Source organism: Dama dama, chromosome 31 (assembly GCF_033118175.1).
Source record: "Dama dama isolate Ldn47 chromosome 31, ASM3311817v1, whole genome shotgun sequence".
In the NCBI taxonomy this organism is placed as follows: domain Eukaryota; kingdom Metazoa; phylum Chordata; class Mammalia; order Artiodactyla; family Cervidae; genus Dama; species Dama dama.
Window position 1 is genome coordinate 27,093,638 of NC_083711.1, and position 23,812 is coordinate 27,117,449.

Here is a 23,812-nt window from a genome sequence, read left to right on the forward strand (position 1 = left end):
AAGTTTTGCAAGGAAGTCCCTTTCTTTAAAGAAATACAGTAGTATTCCCATACAGGATTTTACACCCAATATATTAGGAAGATAAGCATTGCTCTTGCTGGAAATTTGACACCAGTTTGTATGTTGATCTTCTCATTAAAGAAGCTGCATTTGCCTCTCAACCCTGCAGTTCCAAGGACTTTTATCAACTTGACTTCTTTTTTTTTTTTAATAAAAGATATTCCTGTTAATGTGAGGTTTTGGTAAAGAAAAGTATAATTATATGTCATTCTCTGAAAAAAACACAGTTTTATATTTAAGCATGCCCCTTTATTTTTTTCCACTGCTTGAAACTAAAATTCCATTACACAAACAAGCGCAAAACAATTGTGAAACAGTCTTTGCTTCCAAGGCACAGCGGTTTTTTCTAATAAGTTTAGACAAAACCACTCATCTCATGCTTATGATTTGTCTGTCCACAAATTCAATATTGTTTCTATACAAAGTGAGCATATATCTAAATGGATATAAAACAGTTAAAGCAAACCATAGCAGACACTGTGCATTTGAAAGCAGTAATGGGGCTGGAGAAGGGGGAGAGGAACGAGGTGACAGTGATGGCGTGACATCAAACATAAACAAAGACAGTCTAAGATAATAGTATAGGGGTGGATCCTCCTGAACCCATGATACGACCAGAAAGGAGGAACACAAAATTGTAGTTACATGGTAAGGGGGAAAGTTTATACAACAACAAACAACAAAAGCATTGCTTTGTTCTTGTTTTATTTTTATTTATCTTTTTTCTCTTTTAGATTAACTGAGAATACAAGGAGTAAGCCAGGGTAAACGCTCGCATTGACCAATGCTAGATTTCCAACATTTAAAAATGCTTCCAAGTGTTCATTCGCTGTAATTCAGAGGTCATTTTTAAGCTGATTAGGAACTCAGGGGGCCTGAAAAAAGCCACGATGTCCATCAAAAACACGTCATCTATTTATCAGTTCAGTTCAGTCACTCAGCCCTGTCTGACTCTTTGTGACCCCATGGACTGTAGCACGCCAGGCTTCCCTGTTCATCACCAACTCCGAGAGCTTGCTCAAACTCATGTCTGTCGAGTCAGTGATGCCATACAACCATCTCATCCTCTGTTGTCCCCTTCTCCTCCTGCCTTCAGTCTTTTGCAGCATCAGGGTCTTTTCCAATGAGTCAGTTCTTCTCATCAGGTGGCCAAAGTATTGGAGTTTCAGCTTCAGCATCAGTCCTTCCAAAGAACATTCAGGACTGATTTCCTTTAGGATTGACTGGTTTCATCTCTGCAGTCCAAGGGATTCTCAAGAGTCTTCTCCAACACCAAAATTCAAAAGCATCAATTCTTCAGCCCTCAGCTTTCTTTATGGTCCAACTCTCACATCCATACATGACGACTGGAAAAACCATAGCTTTGACTTGATGGCTCTTTGTCGGTAAAGTAATGTCTGTGCCTTTTAATATACTGTCTAGGTTGGTCATTGCTTTTCTTCCAAGGAGCAACTGTCTTTTAACTTCATGGCTGCAGTTACCATCTGCAGTGATTTTGGAGCCCAAAAAAATAAAGTCTGTCACTGTTTCTATTTTTTCACCATCTCTTTGCCATGAAAGGATGTGACCAGATGCCATGATCTTAGTTTTTCAAATATTGAGTTTTAAGCCAGTTTTTTCACTCTCCTCTTTCACTTTTATCAAGAGGCTCTTCAATTTCTCTTCACTTTCTGCCATAAGGGTGGTGTCATCTGCTTATCTGAGGTTATTGACATTTCTTCTGGCAATCTTGATTCCAGTTTGTGCTTCATCCAGCCTGATATTTCGCATGATGTACTCTGCATAGAATTTAAACAAGCGGGGTGATAATATACAGCCTTGACATACTCCTTTCCCAATTTGGAACCAGCCCATAGCTCCATGTCCAGTTCTAACTGTTGCTTCTTGACCTGCATACAGTTTCTCAGGAGGCAGGTAAGGTGGTCTGGTATTCCCATCTCTTTAAGAATTTTCCACAGTTTGTTGTGATCCACATGGTCAAAGGCTTTGGCGTTATCAATAAAGCAGAAGTAGATGGTTATTTTTGGAACTCTCTTGCTTTTTCTATGACCTAATGGATGTTGGCAATTTGATCTCTGGTTCCTCTGCCTTTTCTAAATCCAGCTTGAACACCTGGAAGTTCTCAGTTCACACACTGTTGAAGCCTGGCCTGGAGAATTTTGAGCATTACTTTGCTAACATGTGAGATGAGTGCAATTGTGTGGTAGTTTCAACCTTCTTTGACACTGCCTTTCTTTGGGTTTGGAGTAAAAACTGACCTTTCCAGTCCTGTGGCCAGTGCTCAGTTTTCCAAATTTGCTGGCATATTGAGTGCAGCACTTTAATAGCATCATCTTTTAGGATTTGAAATAGCTCAACTGGAATTCCATCACCTCCACTAGCTTTGTTCATAGTGATGCATCGAACTTTTATAATACATACAAATTAATACTAGCCTGCCAAGATTTATTCATTTCATCAAGGAAGGACAAGTGCTTATTGAATGAGCTAAGTTCTTCATGAAAGTGTAGAAGAACAACAGAATATCTCCTTCCAACTTGCACAGATAGGCCAAGTCTGAGAAAGCCTTTCACATGCATACACCCTTCAAAAGAGAACACCCTCACTGGCATTGCTGCTCTTTGAATGGTCCTGTTTTCCAGTCACTAGATACCAGTTCACTCAGCCACTGGTGACAAAATAGTTCAGGACAACAAACACAAGGCTGACTAAAAACTGAGGTATTTTCTGAAGTGAAAAGAAGGGGCTGACCAAAGTTTTCCGCTCAGAATAAGCACTGAAAATGACTGAGTAATTGAACAAGTTACAAATGGGAGTTCAAGCAGAAAAACTATAATAGAAATATGGGATGTGTTTGAAGGGCATAATAGGATATGCCTGAGGTAAATTTGATGCGGAGAAGAAATCCAGAAACTCCAAGAATGTCGCTGAACTGGAGAGAGTACAGCAGAATGTCAACCCCAGTGGCTCAGACGTAAAGAATTTGCCTGCAGTGCGAGAGACATGGGTTGGACCCCGAGTCAGGAACATCTCCTGGAGAAGGAAACGACAACCCACTCTAGTATTCTGGCCTAGGAAATCCCATGGACTGAGGAGCCTGGTGGGCAGCAGTCCTTGGGTCACAGAGTCAGACATGATTGAGTGACTGAGTACACACCGCAGAATGGAGACAGAATTAAAGAACCAACTTCTCTAGAGTCTGTACCTGAGACTACTTTGGCCCAGATATACTTCCAAGGATAATTCTAGGCCACATATAGACTTGAAGTAACTCAAATTTATAGAAAGATTTGAAATAGAACAATCTCAAGTCAGTTTAGCACAGTTGTTAAAAGAACAACTCTGAAGTCAAGCTGACTGGTTCAAATACCTGCTAATCCACTGACCACTGTGTGACCACTGGCAAAGTTACTTATGTTCTCTCTGTCCCAAACCCTTCTTTTGTAAAGTGGACATAATGATAGTATTCACCTCATAGGCGACTAGCAGGATTAAATGAGTTAACCTGAATAAAGCCTACAGATACCACAAGCCGTATGTGTTATCATTCTACTAGTTTTGAATGACGAAATTCACAGTACAAGTTTTATATTATTTTGACTCCAAAGAAACCAAAGTCTGAGCAATTGACCTATTAGCAGGGAGGAGGGATTCAGTATTGTGTCTGAACGACAGCAACAACAAAATTGTAAGTGAAGTTATTTTCCTTGATGGACGTTTAAACTGTGGGAATCATTTGAGTTTTCACAGCAGGTCAATTGTTTAAGTTATCCTCTACTGGTATTTCCAGTAAACCTGCAAGGAGACCATGCTGCTCAGAATTCAGCGTTCCACAGGAACATGAACTCAGTTCACTTAGGGTTGTAAAGGTATACGGTAGCATGCATTGATAATTTTTCAGGTTGCAAACACCCTGACTGTCTCTGGCTGTGCTTCTCAAACTGAATTAGGCTGACCTTTGGAGAAATGGACCAAGAAGCACTCAAAACTATTCAATAAGCAAGGCTTCGTAGAGTTTATTTAAAGCATTTTAAAAATAGACTTTCATTTTTTAGAGAAGTTTTAAGTTCACAGCAAATTTGAGGATAAAGTACAGAAGGCTCACAAATACCTGCTTCCTCCACATATACATGCTTGCATTCGTGGTAAGTTGCTTCAGTCCTTTCCCACTCTTTGTGACCCTATGGACTGCAGCCCACCATGCTCCTCTGTCCATGGGACTCTCCAGTCCAGAATACAGAAATGGGTTACCGTGGCCTCCTCCAGGGGATCTTTTCAACCCAGGGATTGAACCTGTGTCTCTCTCATCTCCTGCACTGGCAAGCAGATTTTTTTTTTTTACCACTAGCATTACCTGGGAAGCCCACATACATGCATAGCCTCCCTTGTTACTAACATCCCCCACCAGAGAAGTATTTTGTTATGACTAATGAATCCACAGTGAAACATCATTATCCCCCTAAGTCTACTCATAGCTTATATTAGGCTTCACCCTTGATATTGTACATTCTAGGAGTTTGGCTAAATGTATACTGGCTTGTATATTCCATTGCAGTATCATGCAGAGTAGTTTCACAGTCCTAAAAATCATCTGTGTCCTGGTTATTCATCCTTACCTCCCCTGACCTTTGGCAACCAGTGATCTCTTTATCGTTCTGTAATTTTGGCTTATATAGAATATTATATAGTTGCAATCATACAGTAATTAGACCTTTCAGATTGGCTTCTTTTACTTCATTTCAGTTCAGTTCAGTCGTTCAGTCGTGTCCGACTCTTTGCGACCCCAAGAACTGCAGCACGCCAGGCCTCCCTGTTCATCACCAACTCCCGGAATCCACACAAACTCATGTCCATCGAGTCGGGGATGCCATCCAGCCATCTCATCCTCTGTCGTCCCCTTCTCCTCCTGCCCCCAACCCCTCCCAGCATCAGGGTCTTTTCCAATGAGTCAACTCTTCGCATGAAGTGGCCGAAGTATTGGAGTTTCAGCTTCAGCATCAGTCCTTCAGTGAACACCAGGACTGATCTCCTTTAGGATGGACTGGTTGGGTCTCCTTACAGTCCGAGGGACTCTCAGGAGTCTTTTGCTTAGTAATATGCATTTAAGTTTCCTCCATATCTTTCTATGGCTTGGCAACAGATTTATTTTTGGTGCTGAATAATATTCCATGGTTTGGATGCACTGCAGTTCATTTATCCATTCGCTTACTGAAGGGCATCTTGGTTGCTTCCAAGTTTTGGTATTATGAGTAAATCTGCTGTAAATATCTCAATACAAGTTTCTTGGTGGAAATAAGTTTTCACCTCCTTTGAAGTAAATACCAAGAAGCTCAGCTGCTGGGTTGCATGGTAATAGTATGCTTGTTTTTCCAAGTAAATTCCAAACCATATTCCAAAATGTCTGTACCATTTTACATTTCCATCAGCAGTGAATAAGAGTCCTATTGTTTCACATTCTTATCCAATTTAATGTTGTCATTATTTTAAGCCCTTGTCTGTTTCAGCCTTTGCAAATATTTTTTTTCTGTCAGTAGGTTGTCTTTTCATTTTCTTTATGGTTTCCTTTGCTGTACAGATGCTTGTGAGTTTGATTAGATTCCATTTGTTTATTTCTGCTTTTGTTTCTATTGCCTTGGGAGACTGACCTAAGAAAACATTGGTGTAATTTATGTCAGAGAGTTTTGCCTATGTTCTCTTCTAGGGGTTTTATGGTGTCATATCTTACTGATTTTATTTGTAACTTAAATTTTAAAAATATTTTATGTAATAATAATGTATGTGCATTTTGAAATCTCAAGTGCAATATTAAAGAGATGGACACAAAGAACTATGCAAAAAAGATCTTAACGACCCAGATAATCATGATGGTGTGATCAGTCACCTAGCCAGACACCCTGGCGTGTGAAGTCAAGTGGGCCTTAGGAAGCATTACTGTGAAAAAACCTAGTGGTGGTGATGGAATTCCAGCTGAGCTATTTCAAATCCTAAAAGATGATGCTGTGAAAGTGCTGCACTCAATATGTCAGCAAATTTGGAAAACTCAACAGTGACCACAGAACTGGGAAGGGTCAGTTTTCATTCCAATCCCAAAGAAGGGCAATGCCAAGGAATGTTCAAATTACCATAAAGTTGTGCTCATTTCACATGCTAGCAACGTAATGCTCAAAATCCTTCAAGCTAGGCTTCAACAGTACATGAACCAAGAGCTTCCAGATGTACCAGCTGGATTTAAAAAAGGCAGAGGAACCAGAGATCAAATTGCCAGCATCTGTTGGATCACAGAGAAAGCAAGAGAATTCCAGAAATACATCTACTTCTGCTTAGTTGACTACACTAAAGCCTTTGATGCATAGATTACAACAAACTGAAAAATTCTTAAAGAGATGGGACTACCAGACCACCTTACCTGCCTCCTGAGAAACCTGTAGGCAGGTCAAGAAGTAACAGTTAGAGAGGCATAAAACAACAGTCTGGTTCAAAATTGGGAAAGGAGTACATCTAGGCTGTATTTTGTCACCCTGTTTATTTAACTTATATGCAGAGTATATGTTGGATGAATCACAAATGGGAATCAAGATTGCAGGGAGAAATATCAACAACCTCAGATATGCAGATGATACCACCCTAAGGCAGAAAGCAAAGAAGAACTAAAGAGCATCTTGAGGGTAAAAGAGGAGAGTGAAAAAGCTGGCATAAAACTCAACATTCAAAACACTAAGGTCATGACATCTAGTTCCATCATTTCTTGCCAAATAGATGGGGGAAAAAGGAAACAGTGGCAGATTTTATTTTCTTGGGTGACTGAAGTCATGAAATTAAAAGATGCTTGCTGCTTGGAAGAAAATCTATGACAAATCTAGACAGCATATTAAAAAACAGAGACATCACTTTGCCGACAAAGTCCGTATTGTCAAAAGCATTATTTTTCCAATATCATGTGCAGATGTGAGAGTTGGACCATAAAGAAGGCTGAGCACCAAAGAATTGATGCTTTCAAACTGTGGTGTTGGAGAAGACTCTTGAGAATCCCTTGGAGAGGAAGGAGATCAAACAAGTCTATCCTAAAGAAAATCAACCCTGAAATATTTACTGGAAGAACTGAGGTTGAAGCTGAACTCCAAAACTTTGGCCATCTGATGTGAAGAGTTGATTTGTTAAAAAAACATCCTGATGATGGGAAAGATTGAATGCAGTTGGAGAAGGGGACGAGATGGTTAGATGGCATCACCAACTCAATGGACATGAGTTTGAGCAAACTCTGGGAGATAGTGAAGGACAGGGAAGCCTGGAGTGCTGCAGTTCATGGGGGTGCAAAGAGTTAAACACGACTTAACAACTGATCAGCAACAAGAATTTGGGGTATAAATCTTTGGAGATTAATCCCAAATCCTAGTTGAAACATGCTAACTTGATGCTGCCATTATAAGTGGCTTGATGAAAAAGGTGGATAAGCCCAACCATTATGAACAGCAGCCTCTCATTTCACTGTCTGGTGGAGCGAAGGGATGCAGACCACAACACTAGTTAGGGGCCTGAATTTTTAAATTATGAATTGGCTTCTCACCTGTTCATGCGAATTCTAAACCTTACTAGTCTATTCTTAACCAGAAACATAAAAATCTCAACCAAAGCCCTCACGTGAGGGTTACTTTAAAGATTTTCTGCTCTCCATCTCCTAAGCAAAAGGAAATATCGATCAAGAACCAGTTTCAGTATTTTACTGCCCCCAGCATCTAAGTTCTACCTTTGGATCAACATTGAACACAAGCCAACATGTCATTCTGTGGATCCTTCTCAAAACCGTGCTCTTCTCTGATGTTCTAATATTATGTCTTTGACTTTTATTGAAGACCTTTGCAAGAAAGAGCCACAGGAGGCCCATTTCTGCATTCACAGGTGAAATTGGAATAAGGACATTGTCCATGAAATTACTCAATGTTCCCTACCTAAGACCCACATGAGAACTTGCTCTGAGTTTAGTACCAAGGAAAAAATGCGCCTTCTTTGAAAAAGTAGTAAATTTTCTTCTTTTCTATTGGTGAGTTATGTAATCCACTGTATTTCCTTTTTCTTTTTTTGTTTTGGCTGCCAAAATCATGCAGTGAGTTTTTATGTACAATTGTACCCACTGACTTAGGCTTTGTGGTTGTCGTGTTTTCTTCTTCCTTTTTTCTAACTTTCTTTCTTCCAATATATTCTTATAATATTATTGTACAGAACGTTTTTTGTCTGTTAAAATCTGTGTGAGAAAATTGTTCAAGTGTATCCCCCCAAAAAAGCTTACAAATCTATCGATTAATCTGACACAGATTTTTTGAGGAATTTTCTGTTTTGTTTTATAAAATATTATTGAATCCAATATAGGATAGACACCTTGTTAAATGTATAATTGTTGTTTAATCATATGCCTTCGGCAAAATGTTATAGATGTATAAAGTTATAAATCGGTAAAAAAAAAAAGGCAAAAAACCCTCAAGGGAATAATCATACTCATAGAGAAAATCAAATCTTCCGTTCATCATATTAGTAAAGCCCTTCATTCATCCAAAAAATGTTTAAAAGTGTAGGCTTTGAGGTCACTATGGAGAATACAAACTTGTTTTAAAAAATGAATCACCCTCAATGAATTTATGGTATAGCAATTAAAAGCCAACGTGTTTACCAACCTCACTTAAAGACAGGAATGAGGTATTCTTTATACAGCTGCATCGTATACCACTGTGCCAGAATTTTTTTATAATGAAGTTGAAAAAGAAGTCTAGCAAGTTAAAATAAAATTCTGTTATAGGAGAATTTTGTTATAAAAAGGAGGAAAACTTTACACAAAATAATAGTTAGTTTGTCTCAAATTGACCTTTGCAGAAAAAAATTAAGTATGACTTTATTACAATCTGCAAGTAGCTATGAAGGTGGGATTTCTTTTATTTTAAGGTGAACTCTATTTCTTTGAAATAGCACTTTCTTAAAGGCAGGCCAAATTACTGTTGCATGTGGGCTGACAATGCAAACATTTTTTCAGTTTCCTAAACTCTCAGACAGGAAGTAGGGCTATGGCAATATTTTCACGGCTTGCTTTTGGCCTTCCAAGAATTGAGGGCTGAAGTTTGCTATAATCATTTGGTTTTCATATTCTGTTTTAGTTTTTTTTTTTTTTTTCTCTTTTCCCATAAGGTGAATAACACAAGAGTCTGGAAGGCAATATTGGGTGGGGATTTTGCCTAGAGATCTGTTTAGATTAGCTACCAAGCTTCCCAGTTTGTGATCATTGAAGGTCACTTGGTTGATAGCTAAAATTTCAATTGGAACCTTGTCATATAATCAGGATTTAAAACCCAGCTGAGATTTTGTCTCTCCTGTGAAAGAGGAGATTGTTTTATGATTAGCTTCAGAAAGTTAAAGTAGGTGTTGGCAATTATGAGCCATTTTTGTAGTTTAAATTGCACTATGGAAACACCTGTCCAGAATAGCAAAGGAAGGCATGCCTTAAAAAAAAAAAAAAAAAAATAGAAAAGTCTGATTCTATTATACATGAAGAGTCCTGCTTTTATTATCAAAACCTAGAAGCCACATTCAACCATTCTTGAGAGAATACATTTTGTATTCTTTAACAGTGATTCTCAAGACCAACCACCTTACTAAAGATACCTTTTGTATGTGGCACAGGAAATAATTTACATAAACAGCCCCCCCTTTTTTTAATGATTAGAATGTTTTCCAGTTTATTTTCATTTTTTTTCATTACAGTAGTCCTCATGTTCTTATAGCAAGTATATTGATGATCCATAAAATCATGCCCCAAAATAGACAAAGCTTAATAAATTCTATTGCTATTATTGTAAAAAGGATTCAGTACATTTGGATATGAGAATTGAGCAAAAAGATGACTGAGAATATAGGAAAGAAACTCTGAATAAATGTCAAAATCACTAAGGTTCTTCTGATAGAAATAGTATATCAATTTTGATCCTTTCACAGCATACATTGGGATAGAGATGTGGCACAGAGAGGTAGCAGTGATTATTTATATATAATATAGTAAGCCACCTTAATACCTGACAATTTTGCCAAACAGAGTCATTCTGAAGCATTCAAACAAAACTTTTAAACAATATCAAGATCAGGTAATACATGAATATTTTTATACAGTTGGAAAGCCTGTAATAGCACTTTTCCCAAAAAGTTCCAGATAGTTGAGATTTACCTGGATAAAACATAAAAATATTTATATATATTATAATATGTTATGAATATATGCAATACTATAATGTGTATGTATATGTGTGTGCATGTGGGTTTGTATATACTGAATCCACTTTTCACCTAAAACAACCAAAAATTAAAGAAAACAAAAAACAAAGAGAGTCACCAAATGTCAATATTTGAAACAATGGCTTTCAAGATCTTGAACATAAGGCAAAGTGATCCTAGAGGGATGAGCCCCATGATTGCCTCCAGTCCTCCAGTTTGCTGCTTTGAGGGAGTTCTCAGGTTACAGAACAGGAAAGGGTGCCCAGTAGGAAACTGGAAGACTCCCTGAGATGATGAGATAGAGCTGAGACTCAGGAGAGACCAAGGCAGCTAGAATTCACTAGACAGTGTACTGGAGAAAAGAGAGACGCACTAAGGAAAAAAGCCCAGAAATCCATAGAAACTTCCTCTCAAGTAGTATTCAGCAAAGTCCTGGTTAGTACAGCATATAAGGAAGTTACATGAGGCTAGGAAAAGAATCACCTGAAATGCCCTGGGTAGAAAACTCAGAAAGATCTTTTCTCAGTAGTGGAGAATAATAAGTCTTAGTACACATTACTCTGGTCCCACCTAACCAGTTCTTAAAAGCAAGATGTGAAAAAGTGAAACTATTTCCAAGTAACAATCACATTGCAGAACAAAATTCAAAAACAGTTATAAGAATACAAAAATAGTCCACGTTAAATATAGTAAAATCCACAATGTATGGCAACCAATCAAAGATGACCAGAATACAAAGAAGTATGAAAATACAACCCATAATGGAGTTCAATCAATTGAAACTGACCCAGAACCAGAACCAAAGCAGCTGTTAGAATTAATACACAAGAGTATTAAAAATTGTGATTATATTCCACATGCTCAAAAAGTTAAGTGGAGACATACAAAATATTAAAATGATCCAAACTAAATGTCTAAAGATGTTTTCTAGAAAACTACAATGTGTGAGATGAGAAATACACTGTATAGCATTTACTGCAGATTAAATGCTACAGAATAGAAGACTAATGAACTTGAAAACAGAGCAGTAGAAACAATTCAAAATGAAGCAAAGGAAAAAAAATACTGGAAAAAAGTGAATAGGGGATCAGTGAGTTGTGGAACAACTTATCAAATTATATAATTTAAATATTCGCAGTTTGTTGTACGTGGTGGTGGTTTAGTCGCTCAGTCATGGCCACCTATTTGTGACCCCATGGACTACAGTATATGTGTTTATATAGATGTTTAAAAATATGAATGATATAAATACCCTCAGTAATTTCCTCAGAAATTTGTAATCTAGTCATTAAATCAAAGGGGGATTTATAAATAACATGATACATAGCAGCATCGACTGGCATCACTCTTACAAAAATCAATTTAATTTAGCACTTTGGGTTAATAAATATATGCACTCAGAACAATTCTATTAAAACTAAAGAATATCTTTTTCCATATAGAAAACATTTTTAGCAGTTTATATTTTTTAATATTTTAAACTTTTCTGCATATGATAACAAATCTAATGTTACTGAAATAACACTTGGAATAACCTCTTTTAACCTTTATAGAGTACATTATTCCAATTCACTTTTCAACATACAATTAATTTTTTTAGAGATAAAACTTTTGAGTAGATTTAATTGCCAAAATAACTACCTTGGAAATTGAAATAACCTTCAATTATGAATTATGATCAAAAAGAGCTTTTTTATTTTTCACATTGTCTCATGAAATGACTTTCTTTCCCCCCAATCACCTTTTAAGTAACTTTGACATGACATTTTATTTTTCATCACTGGTAAAATACTTTCAGATGAATACAGTTTAATGAGACAAGCCCTTTGGCCAGTTCTAACACAAATAGATCTATATTTGAGGGAAAGTACAGCCAGGTGTGAAAAGGGAACTCTATGGTCTTGATATTGCTTAGACATTTGGTTTCAATGCTTCAGTCCAACTCATATGATAACACTGTCAGATATGAAGGTACTTTTCTAAAGCTTATTTGTAAACCAGTAGCAAAGGAACATCTGCCATTGATCCACCGATAATTCATGGATATTTCTTACAGATTAGAAAACCAAATACATCTTATTCTTATCCCATTCTCAGAAAAGCTTAACTAATTATTCCCTGAACAAATTTGTGCAGACAGAAGATGAAAAACAGGAAAATGTATAGAGAACTTAGAAGTTGTATAATTGCGACTCAAAGCAGTCATCTCTATGGACTTCCCTGGTGATCCAGTAGTTAAGACATTGTTTTCCAATGCAAGAGGTGCAGGTTCAACCCCTGTTCAGGGAGCCAGGATCCCACATGCCTTGCTGCCAAGAACACAAACAGAAAAAATATTGTAACAAAGTCAATAAAGACTTTTAAAAGGGTCCATATCAAAAAATCATTTAAAAAAAGAACCACTCATCTCTAAGAAATATTTTGGAAAATCAAACAGAAATGTATTTATCTTATTTATCACCTCCACTGTAAGATACCATCAATTGAACAAAATACCATCAATATCAAGATAATTTTTAGATTACATGTGCATGTAGATTGTAAGATGCATCTCAATGTCAGAAATATTTGAATCTTTAAATCAAGGAAATGTGCTATTTTATCATAAATAATCAGAAGTTCAAATTTTTAATATATTTCAAATAAATATATAAGAAAAGAGCACACACATGAGCAAAAATTAAACAATTAATAGTAAAAAAGAAGAGAACAAGGTGGTGGAGGAGTAGGTGGACGTGGAGTACATTTCTCTCCACAGATACATCAGGAATACACCTTCAGACACAAAAGTGTATGCAGAACATGAGCTAGAGTTGACAGGAATACCTGACCAGCAGAAAAGAATATATAGAACCACGCAAAACTCAGTAGGATGAAGGAAGTAGGGGGAAAAACAGGAGTGTTAGTAGGACTGGATCTGCCCTTGGTGGGTGGGGAACTGAAGCAGGGGTCTGATCATGACATCAGGGTAATTGTCTGAGTCAGAGAAAAAACATTTAAGGCTGAGAGTGAAACAGCTGATCTGTGGCAGCCTAAATCGAATGAGAATCATATACACTCATTGCCGCAGCCACACATACCCCCGCCAGGGATGCAGGTTCCCTAGAAGGCGCAGCAGCTGGGAGCTGGAGTTTAGGGATTGTGGAGCAATCCCAGGGCCAGGGCTACTGTTGATTGCGGAGAGATGGATCAAGGGGATGTGAGGGAAGGAGATCGATCGTGGTGGGAAATGCCTGTGGAGGAAAGCCAGGGAGCTATGGAAGCAAGGCGATACTGCTGAGTCATGCATAGGGGGTGGAGCCATCATCATAGCCTCTCTCTCCCCACAGGCCAACATCGGCAGCTGAACAATAGAGAAGCTGGCCCATTAAATGCCTGATGCACTGAACTACAGAGTAGGACCCCAGCCAGGGGGGCCCCCCTCTATGCACCAGAAACACCAAACTAGGACCCCAGGTAAGACTCCCTATAAGTGCCTGAGCAGGCGGAGCTATGGAGAAAGACTGGTCAAAGAGGCCTTCTGATTGCCAGCTACAAGAGGCTTGAAAAAAGATTCTGATAGAGCCATAACTCCCGCAGCAGAGGCAGTCAGTGTCCCTGCACACTTGGTCCCGCCAGCGTCCCCACAAGCCAAGCAGCTGCCACACCTTCACACTCAACCCTCACTGGGCAGAGGTGCCACAGGCAAAAAAGCGTCTTGCATTTATGCACACAGGGTAGCTTCAGCCGTGTCCAGCTCTTTGCAACCCTCTGGACTGTGGCCTGCCAGGCTTCTGTGTCAGAGAGGGGGTTCCTGCCATTCCTTTGTGGCCTGCAGAATTTCTGCTGAAAGATCAGCTGTTGAACATATGGGTTTCCCCTGGTATGTTATGTGTTGCTTTTCCCTCGTTGCTTTTAATATTCTTTCTTTGTGTTTAGTCTTTGTTAGTTTGATTAGTATGTGTCTTGGTGCATTTCTCCTTGGGTTTATCCTGTGTGGGACTCTTTGTGCCTCTTGGACTTGATTGAATATTTCCTTTCCCATGTTGGGGAGATTTTCAGCTATAATCTCTTCAAAATTTTTTTCATATCCTTTCTTTTTCTCTTCTTCTTCTGTGATCCCTATAATTCGAATGTTGGTGTGTTTGATATTTTTCCAGAGGTCTCTGATAATATCCTCAGTTTTTTTTTTTTTTTTTCATTCCTTTTACTTTATTCTGCTCTTCAGAAGTTATTTCCACCATTTTATCTTCCAGCTCACTGATCCGTTCTTCTGCTTCAGATATTCTGCTATTGATTCCTTCTAGAATATTTTTAATTTCAGTACTTGTGTTGTTTGTATGTTTATTCTTTAATTCTTCTAGGTCTTTGTTAATTGATTCTTGCATTTTCTCCATTCTGTTTTCAAGGTTTTTGATCATCTTCACTATTATTGTGAATTGTTTTTCAGATAGTTTGTCTATTTCCTCTTCATTTATTTGGACTTCTGTGTTTGTATCTTGTTCCCTCATTTGTGTAGTATTTCTATGCCTTTTCGTTTTTTTTTTTTTTTTTTTAACTTATTGTGTTTGAGGTCTCCTTTTCCCAAGCTTCAGGGTTGAATTATTTCTTCCTTTTGGGAGAAGGAAATGGCACCCCACTCCAGTACTCTTGCCTGGAAAATCCCATGGACAGAGAAGCCTGGAGGGCTGCAGTCCATGGGGTCACAAAGAGTCAGACACGACTGAGCAACTTCACACACAAGGTTCGTCCAGTGATTTGTGTGAGCTTCATATAGGATGAGATTTGTGCTGAGTTTTGTTTGTTTGTTTTTCCTCTGATGGGCAAGGCTGAATGAGGTGATAGTCCTGTCTGCTGATGACTGGGTTTGTATTTCTGTTTTGTTTGTTGCTTAGATGAGGCATCCTGAACAGGGTGCTATGCTGCTTGGGTGATGCTGGGTCTTATATTCAAGTGGTTTCCTTTGTGTGAGTTCTAACTATTTGATACTCCCTAGGTTAGTTCTCTCGTAGTCTAGGGTCTTGGAGTCATTACTCACACTGCAAAGGCTCAGGGCTTGATCTCTGGTCAAGAATGAAGATTCAACAAGTGGTTTGTTATGGCATTAAATGATATTAAAACAAATACCCAAAATGAGAAACCAAAGGTGAACCCCAGACAAATGGCAGTTACAAAATCAGGCAAATAATAATTAAAATAATGGAATATACACATACACATATACATCTATAAGCAAAATCAAAACAGTCCAACAAAAATAAAGTATAGTATATTGATCTGATGAACAAAAGAAATCAAAAATTATATCTACCAATTAAAAGCAAAACTAACTAAAGCACAAACTGGTAAACAAAACTAAAGCAAGGTGCCAGGTGGGGAATAAAGCAATGAAAACAAAACTAACAAATACATTGAGAGGAAAGGAAAGAAAGAAAAGAAAGAAAGAATAGATAAGCAAAATTAAATAGAGGTAGATGAAGATTTATATACATTAAAGATTAATTGCAAGGGAAAAAGAACCATGGGAAAAGAAAACAAAGGAATAAATGTGGAAAAGATAATAATAGACTTAAAAAATTAAAATTAATAAAAGAGAGGGGGGAAAAGGAAGAAGAAAGAAAAAAGGAAAACTCCACAGAACTGCAAAAGCCCAATGTAGAGGCAAAGGTTTATAACAAAAATAAAAAATGTGACTGAGGGGAAAAAAAACCTCAAAAGCTTAATTAGATTTCATAGTGTCCATAAAATTGACAACTACAACAGAGGATGAAAAAAGGGGGGGGGGGGGGGGGAAGAAAAAAAGTAAAAAGAATCCAAAAGAATATACATAGAACTGAACTGAACTATGAAAACAACGACTTTCTAAGTAGCCTATGTTGAGCTTCAGTTCAGTTCTATCACTCAGTCATGTCCAACTCTTTGCAACCCCATGGACTGCAGCACACCAGGCCTCCCTGTCCATCATCAACTCCCAGAGTTTACTCAAACTCAAGTGCATTGAGTCAGTGATGCCATCCAACCATCTCATCCTCGGTTGTTCCCTTCTCTTCTCACCTTCAGTCTGTAAATGGAATAAATGATCTGACCAAAAGACACAGACTCGCTGAATGGATACAAAAACAAGACCCACATATATGCTGTCTACAAGAAACCCACTTCAGACGTAAAGACACATGTAGACTGAAAGTGAGAGGATGGAAAAATATATTCCATGCAAATGGGAAGCAAAAGAAAACTGGAGTAACAATCCTCATATCAGACAAAATAGACCTTCAAATACAGAATATTACAAGATATAAGGAAGGAAACTACATAATGATCAAAGGATCAACCCAATAGGAAGACATAACTATTGTAAATATCATGCACCCAACATAAGAGCACCTCAATTCATAAGACAAACACAGACATAAAAGGAGAAATTGACAGTAACACAATAATAGTAGGAGACTTTAACACCCAACTCATACCAGTGGACAGATAATTAAAACAGATAATTAATAAGGAAACACAAGTCTTAAATGATACATTAGATGACATGGATCTCATTGATATCTTCAGGGCATTCCATTCACGTGCAGAAGAATACAACTTCTTCTCAAGTGCACATGGGACATTCTCCAGGATAGACCACATCTTAGGTTACAAATCAAACCTCAGTAAATTTGGAAAATTGAAATCATATCAAGCATCTTCTCTGACCACAATACTTTGAGACTAGATATCAATCACAAGAAAAAAAATATAAAAAACATGAACACATGGAGAGTAAACAATACATTTATAAATAACCAACAGGTTACTGAAGAAATCAAAAAATTTCTAGAAACAAATGACAATGAATACAAGATCACTCAAAACTTATGGGATGCAGCAAAAGCAGTTCTCAGAGGGAAGGTTATAGCAATACAATCCTACCTCAAGAAACAAGAAAAACATTGAATAGACAACCTAACTTTATACCTAAAGTAACTGGGAAAAGAGGAACAACAACAACAAAAACAAAATTAGAAGAAGGAAAGAAATTATAAAGAGTCAAGCAGAATAAATGAAAAAGAAATGAAAGAAACAACAGTAAAGATTAATAAAACTAAAAGCTGGTTCTTTGAGAAGATAAACAAAACTGACAAACCTATATCCAGACTCATCAAGGAAAAAAGAAAGAAGAATCAAATCAACAAAATTAGAAATATAAAAGGAGAGGTTACAGCAGACAACACAGAAATACAAAGGAGTATAAGAGATGAACAACTATAGGGCAATAAAATGGATAACCTGGAAGAAATGGACAGATTCTTAGAAAAGTTCAATCTTGCAAGACTGAACCAGGAAGAAATAGAAATTATGAACAACCCAATTACAAGCACTGAAATTGAACTGTGATAAAAAAATCTACCCCCCCCCCACAAAAAAAAAAAAAAAATGCCCAGGGCCAGGTGGCTTCACAGCAGAATTCTATCAAACATTTAGAGAAGAGCTAATGCCTATCCTTCTAAAACCCTTTCAAAAAATTGCAGAGGAAGGAACACTTCCAAACTCATTCTATGAGGCCCCGTCACCCTGTTACCAAAACCAGACAAAGACAACACAAAAAAAAGAAAACTGCAGGGCAATATCATGGATGAACATAGATGCAAGATCCTCAACAAAATTTTAGCAAACAGAACTCAGCACCACATCAAAAAGCTCATACACCAAGATCAAGTTGGGTTTATTCTAGGGATGCAAGGATTCTTCAGTATATGCAAATCAATCAATGTGATACAGCATATTAACAAATTGAAAGATAAAAACCATATTATAATCTCAAAAGATGGAGGAAAAAACCTTTGACAAAATTCAACCCCCATTTATGGTTAAAATTCTTCTGAAAATGTGCATATAAGGAACCTACCTCAACATAGTAAAGGCCATATATGACAAGGCTACAGAAAACATTATTCTCAATGGTGAAAAACTGAAAGCATTCCCCCTAAGATCAGGGACAAGACAAGGCTGTCCACTGTCAGCACTATTATTCAACATAGTTTTGGAAGTTCTAGCTACTGAAATAAGAGAAGAAAAAGAAATAGAAGAAATCCAGATCAAAAAAGAAGAAGCAAAGCTCTCACTGTTTGTAGATGACATGATACTGTACACAGAAAACCCAAAAGATAGTATCAGAAAATTACTAGACCTGATCAGTGAATTTAGCAAAGTTGCAGGATACAAAATCAATCCACAGAAATCACTCACATTTCTATACACTAACAATGAAAAATCAGAAAGAGAAATTAAGAAATCAATCCCACTCACCATTGCAACAAAAAGAATTAAATATCCAGGAATAAACTTACCTAAAGAGGTAAAGGACTGTACACAGAAAATTATGATACTGATGAAAGAAATCAAAGATGGCATAAACACAGAGAGAGCTATTCCAAGTTACTTGGTAGGAAGAATCAATATTGTGAAAATGACTATATTACCAAATGCAATCTACAGATTCAATGTGATCCCTATCAAATTACCAATGGCTTTTTTTCCCAGAACTAGAACAAAAAATTTCATGATTCATATAGAAGCACAAACCCCCCTGAATAGCCAAAGGAGTCTTGAGAAAGAAGAATGGAGCTGGAGGAACTAACTTTCCTGACTTCAGATTACACTACAAAGCTACAGTCATCAAGACAGTATGGTACTGGCACAAAAACATAAATATAGACCAATGGAACAAGATGGAAAGCCCAGAACTAAACCCATGCACCTATGGGTACCTTATTTTTGACTAAGGGGGCAAGAATATATAATGGGATAAAGGCGGCCTCACCAATAAGTGGTGCTGGGAAAACTGGGAAGCTATATGTAAAAGAATGAAATTAGAACACTTCTGAACACCATTCACAAAGACAAACTTAAAATGGATTAAAGACCTAAATGTGAGACCAGAAACTATAAAACTCTTAGAGGAAAACATAGGCAGAACACTCGATGACATAAATCAAAGCATGATCCTCTATGATCACCTCCTAGAGTAATGGAAATAAAAACCAAAAGTAAACAAGTGGGGCCTGATTAAATTTAAAAGCTTTTGCAGAGTAAAAGAAACTATAAGCAAGGTGAAAAGACAACCCTCAGAATGGGAGAAAATAATAGCAAATGAAAAAACTGACAAAGGATTAATCTCCAAAATACACAAGCAGCGCATACAACTCAATACCAGAAAAACAAACAACCCAATCAAAAAGTGGGGAAAAGACCTAAACAGACATTTCTCCAAAGAATACAAACAGATGACTAACAAACACATGAAAAGATACTCAATGTTGCTCATTATTAAAGAAATGCAAATCAAAACCACAATGAGATATCACCTCACACCAGTCAGAATGGCCCTCATCAAAAAGTCTATAAACAATAAATGCTGGAGAGGGTGTGGAGAAAAGGGAACACTCTTGCAGTGTTGGTGGGAATGCAAATTGATACAGCCACTATGGAAGACGGTATGGAGATTCCTTAAAAGACTAGGAATAAAACGTAGGAAAAAATCACCATATGACTCAGCAATCCCACTCCTAGATATATACCCTGAGGAGACCAAAATTGAAAAAGACACATGTATTCCAATATTCACTGCAGCACTATGTACAATAGCTAGAACATGGAAGCAACCTAGATGTCCATAGACAGATGAATGGATAAAGAAGTTGTGGTACATATACACAATGGAATATTACTCAGTCATAAAAAGGAACACATTTGAGTCAGTTCTAATGAGGTGGATGAGCCTAGAGCCTATTATACAGGGTGAAGTAAGTCAGAAAGAGGAAGATAAATATCATATTCTAATACATAGATTTGGAATCTAGAAAAGTGGTACTAAGGAATTTATTTACAGAGTAGCAATGGAGAAACAGACATAGAGAATAGACTTATGGACATGGGGAGAGGGGAGGAGAGGGTGAGATGTATGAAAACAGTAACATGGAAACTTACATTATCGTATGTAAAATAGACAGCCAACGGGAATCTGCTGTCTGGCTCGGGAACTCAAACAGGGGCTCTGTATCAATCTAGAGGAGTGGGACTGGCAGGGAGGATCAAAAGGGAGTGGATATATGTATACCCATGGCTGATTCATGCTGAGGTTTGACAGAAAGCAATTATCCTTCAATTAAAAAATAAATAAAATTTTTAAAAATAGTAAAAAGTCAGTTTTTACTTCATTTCTATAGACAAGTTTAAAGAAACTTTCAAACATATGTGATTTCACACCTGAACTTTTTTTTATTTCCAATTCTTGACACACATTTGAGAAACTTTATGGCAGTGGTGTAACAGAAATAATGAGTTTTTTGTAGCAAGGAGAAATGTGGTCATTACTTGATAGATATTTTCAATTTATCTTTAAATAATTGTCTACCAAAATTTCACTCTCTCTGGATGCTCCCAAATTTGTCCTCACATGTTTACCTGATGGTCCATCTTAAATTCCAGGATGAAATTGTAGAGTGATTTATTCAGAAAAGTAAAAGAGAGAATAAGATTTATGTATCTCAAAAAAGGCGAGGGTGGGATGTTTCGAGAGAACAGCATCGAAACATGTATATTATCTAGGGTGAAACAGATCACCAGCCCAGGTTGGATGCATGAGACAAGTGCTCGGGCCTGGTGCACTGGGAAGACCCAGAGGGATTGGGTAGAGAGGGAGGTGGGAGGGGGGGATCGGGATGGGGAATACGTGTAAATCCATGGCTGCATGTCAATGTATGACAAAAATCACTACAATATTGTAAAGTAATTAGCCTCCAACTAATAAAAATAAATGGGAAAAAAAATGAAAAAAAAAAAAACAAAAAACACCTCTATATGTAAGTCTCTTTTCAAAGGCAACTGTCCCTGCTTCCTAAGTGAAAGACAAAATGGACTCAATATCTTTGTATAATCAAATCAAGGAAAAACAAAAGATTCTTTCTGAGTGTGACCATCAACACTGAGCATTAGTAATCAACAACAACAACAACAAAAAGAAATAAAGCACATGTATTGATACCTCTTTCATAAAAATCTGTTCTAAGTCAACAATCAGTTAGTTAATAGCTACTCCCTGGAACTTCATATATGCAAAATATTTCACAATTTCATCAAACACAGAAACACAATGGAGCACCAAATGACTCAAAAAATCTCTAAATTTGCAATAATACATTGAACACAAACAATGGAAAATGGTTTCTTTACTTAACTAAATGATGTCAATGTCATTGACTGTGTAGCCAAAATCTAGAAAGTAAAAGCATTTTTAAGACAAGAGAAATGAAGTGGGGATGTGGGGTTCCCAAGACAATTGGAAAAGACAGTTTTTCCTACACCTGGCTAAGAAAACGTAGACATAATTTATACGTTATTTCATGGTCAAATGAGGTGGCTGAGAGTGAGACAAAAACCTGGAAGAAAATAGGCCCTTCCCCATCGATCAATTTCAAGGCCAGACTTGCCTGCTCTGCCTGTTTTCTTTGTTCATTAAAAAGTCTCTTCATTTCCTTCTCTTCTGTTTTCTTACTTGGTTCCCATCAGTGCCTCATTAATTGCAATTCCTATGAACTTCCTCCAAAGTAGTTGGTGCATGTAATTTGGGAGTGAGCTCCTAAATTCTTAATGCTTGGATTGATTTCAAGTTTCTCATTAGTTTACAATGAGTTGGAATACATCAGGTTTTCCAAATTTAGGAGGATCTTACTATTAATCTTGAGTTTGAAGGACATGTTTTATCTAGTAGCAATGTTTTAGTTATTTTATTTAGCTTTTTTGTTAGGTGTTTTGCTTTGGTTTGGTTTTTTGTTTTCATTTTTTTGCTGTTTTGAGAAATTCTTATAGATTAGTGTATACAAAATTCTGTGTTTTCCTGGGAAAAGGTTTCATAGAGATGTTTCTTAGATATGTTTTTACCCCCACAAATGAAGAAACCATGGTTCTAGGTACTTCATTCATTCAATTGACATTTATTAAGACCATAATATTTGCTGCAAGCTGTACTTTCAAAATGTGATGCTGGAGAAGAGAATTCCCTCAGACAGAAAGGCGATCAAACCAGTCAATCCGAGAGGAAATCAATTCTGAATATTCATTGGAAGGACTGATGCTGAAGCTGAAGATCCAATGCTTTGGCCACCTAATGCAAAGAGTAGACTCATTAGAAAGACCCTAATGCTGGGAAAGATTGAAGGCAAAAAGAGAAAGGGGCAACAGAGGATGAGATGTTTGGATGGCATGGATGGCATTACTGACTCAATGGACATGAGTTTGAGCAAACTTTGGGAGATAGTGAAAGACAAGGAACCCTGGCATGCTGTAGTTCATTGGGTTGCAAAGAATTGGACATGACTTAGCAAGTGAACAGCAGCACAACAATACTAAAGAACGGAGATGAGTAAGTTCCTGCTGAAATCCTCCTGAAAGTGTTTCTGGAGTCAGATAGACCCTAAAGTGGACTACCATGGTCCAGTGCAGCAAATTTTCTAATGAAAGTGGCTGAGTGCTCTTCAAGCAAAGAGGAGGGGGAAACAGTGTATAGAGAAGGTCAGGAAACAGTTCATCTAAGTTGGGACGTGATGCCTAGGTCCTGAAGCCTGAGGAGAAGATGCGCTCCTGTTGAGCTCCTGTTGCTCCATCTCCTGGCTCTTTGGTGGATCAACTACACACAGCTGTTGGATCAACTACACATACAGCCCAGTGATTCTTGGGGATTTAGAGCCCAGTGATTCTAATCTCTAAACAGTACTTTCATGAAACGTAACCTAAGCTATAACTGGATCCAGAGATTCTACTGACTTTTCTTTCAAAGAGTCTTTCCCACCTCTCAGCTATTTCTGAGTTTCCCATGATACCCTTCTGCATGCTTTTTGAAATTACTCTGCCTGGGTATTCCTCTCAGGCCTGCTCATTGTGTCTTTTTGCTTTTGCTCTGCTCCTAGTGACCCTCAGAAAGTCTCTGTTCTGTTGGGCACCCTGGGATGCCAGTGACCACTGATGCATCCTCTGTTCAGCACCCAGGGGTCCAGGTCCTTGTACTTCTCCTTGCCTGTTCACGGGCCCTGACAAGGCCACCTGTGGCCAAGAGATGCCATACTCCCCACAAGATGGTTGTTCCCAAAGCCGTCACTTCTCTGTTCTGCTGATGTTCTTGCTCCTACTGTTGCTGGCACTGGAAGGGACCAGTTCCAGGATTATTAGATCCCAATCTGCTTCTCCACAACCAGATGGCTTAGAGATTATTGGTACTCCTTCATGTCTGTGTTGTCATTTCTGGATGCGCATTCCCAGCTCTGTGGCCTACTTTTAACTGCTCACACCTGCAGCTTTTCCGGAGGATTGTTCTTTGGCTACTGAAGCAGAGCTGAAAGGATCAGGAATTTACAAATCCTCATTTCTACCACTTTCACCCAGCAGGCAGCCAATGACTGACTGCTATTGCAAGTGGACTAAATTCCAGCTCCCTCACCTCAAGGAAGGGTAATGTGTGAAGCCCCTGTCTACATTCCAGAGC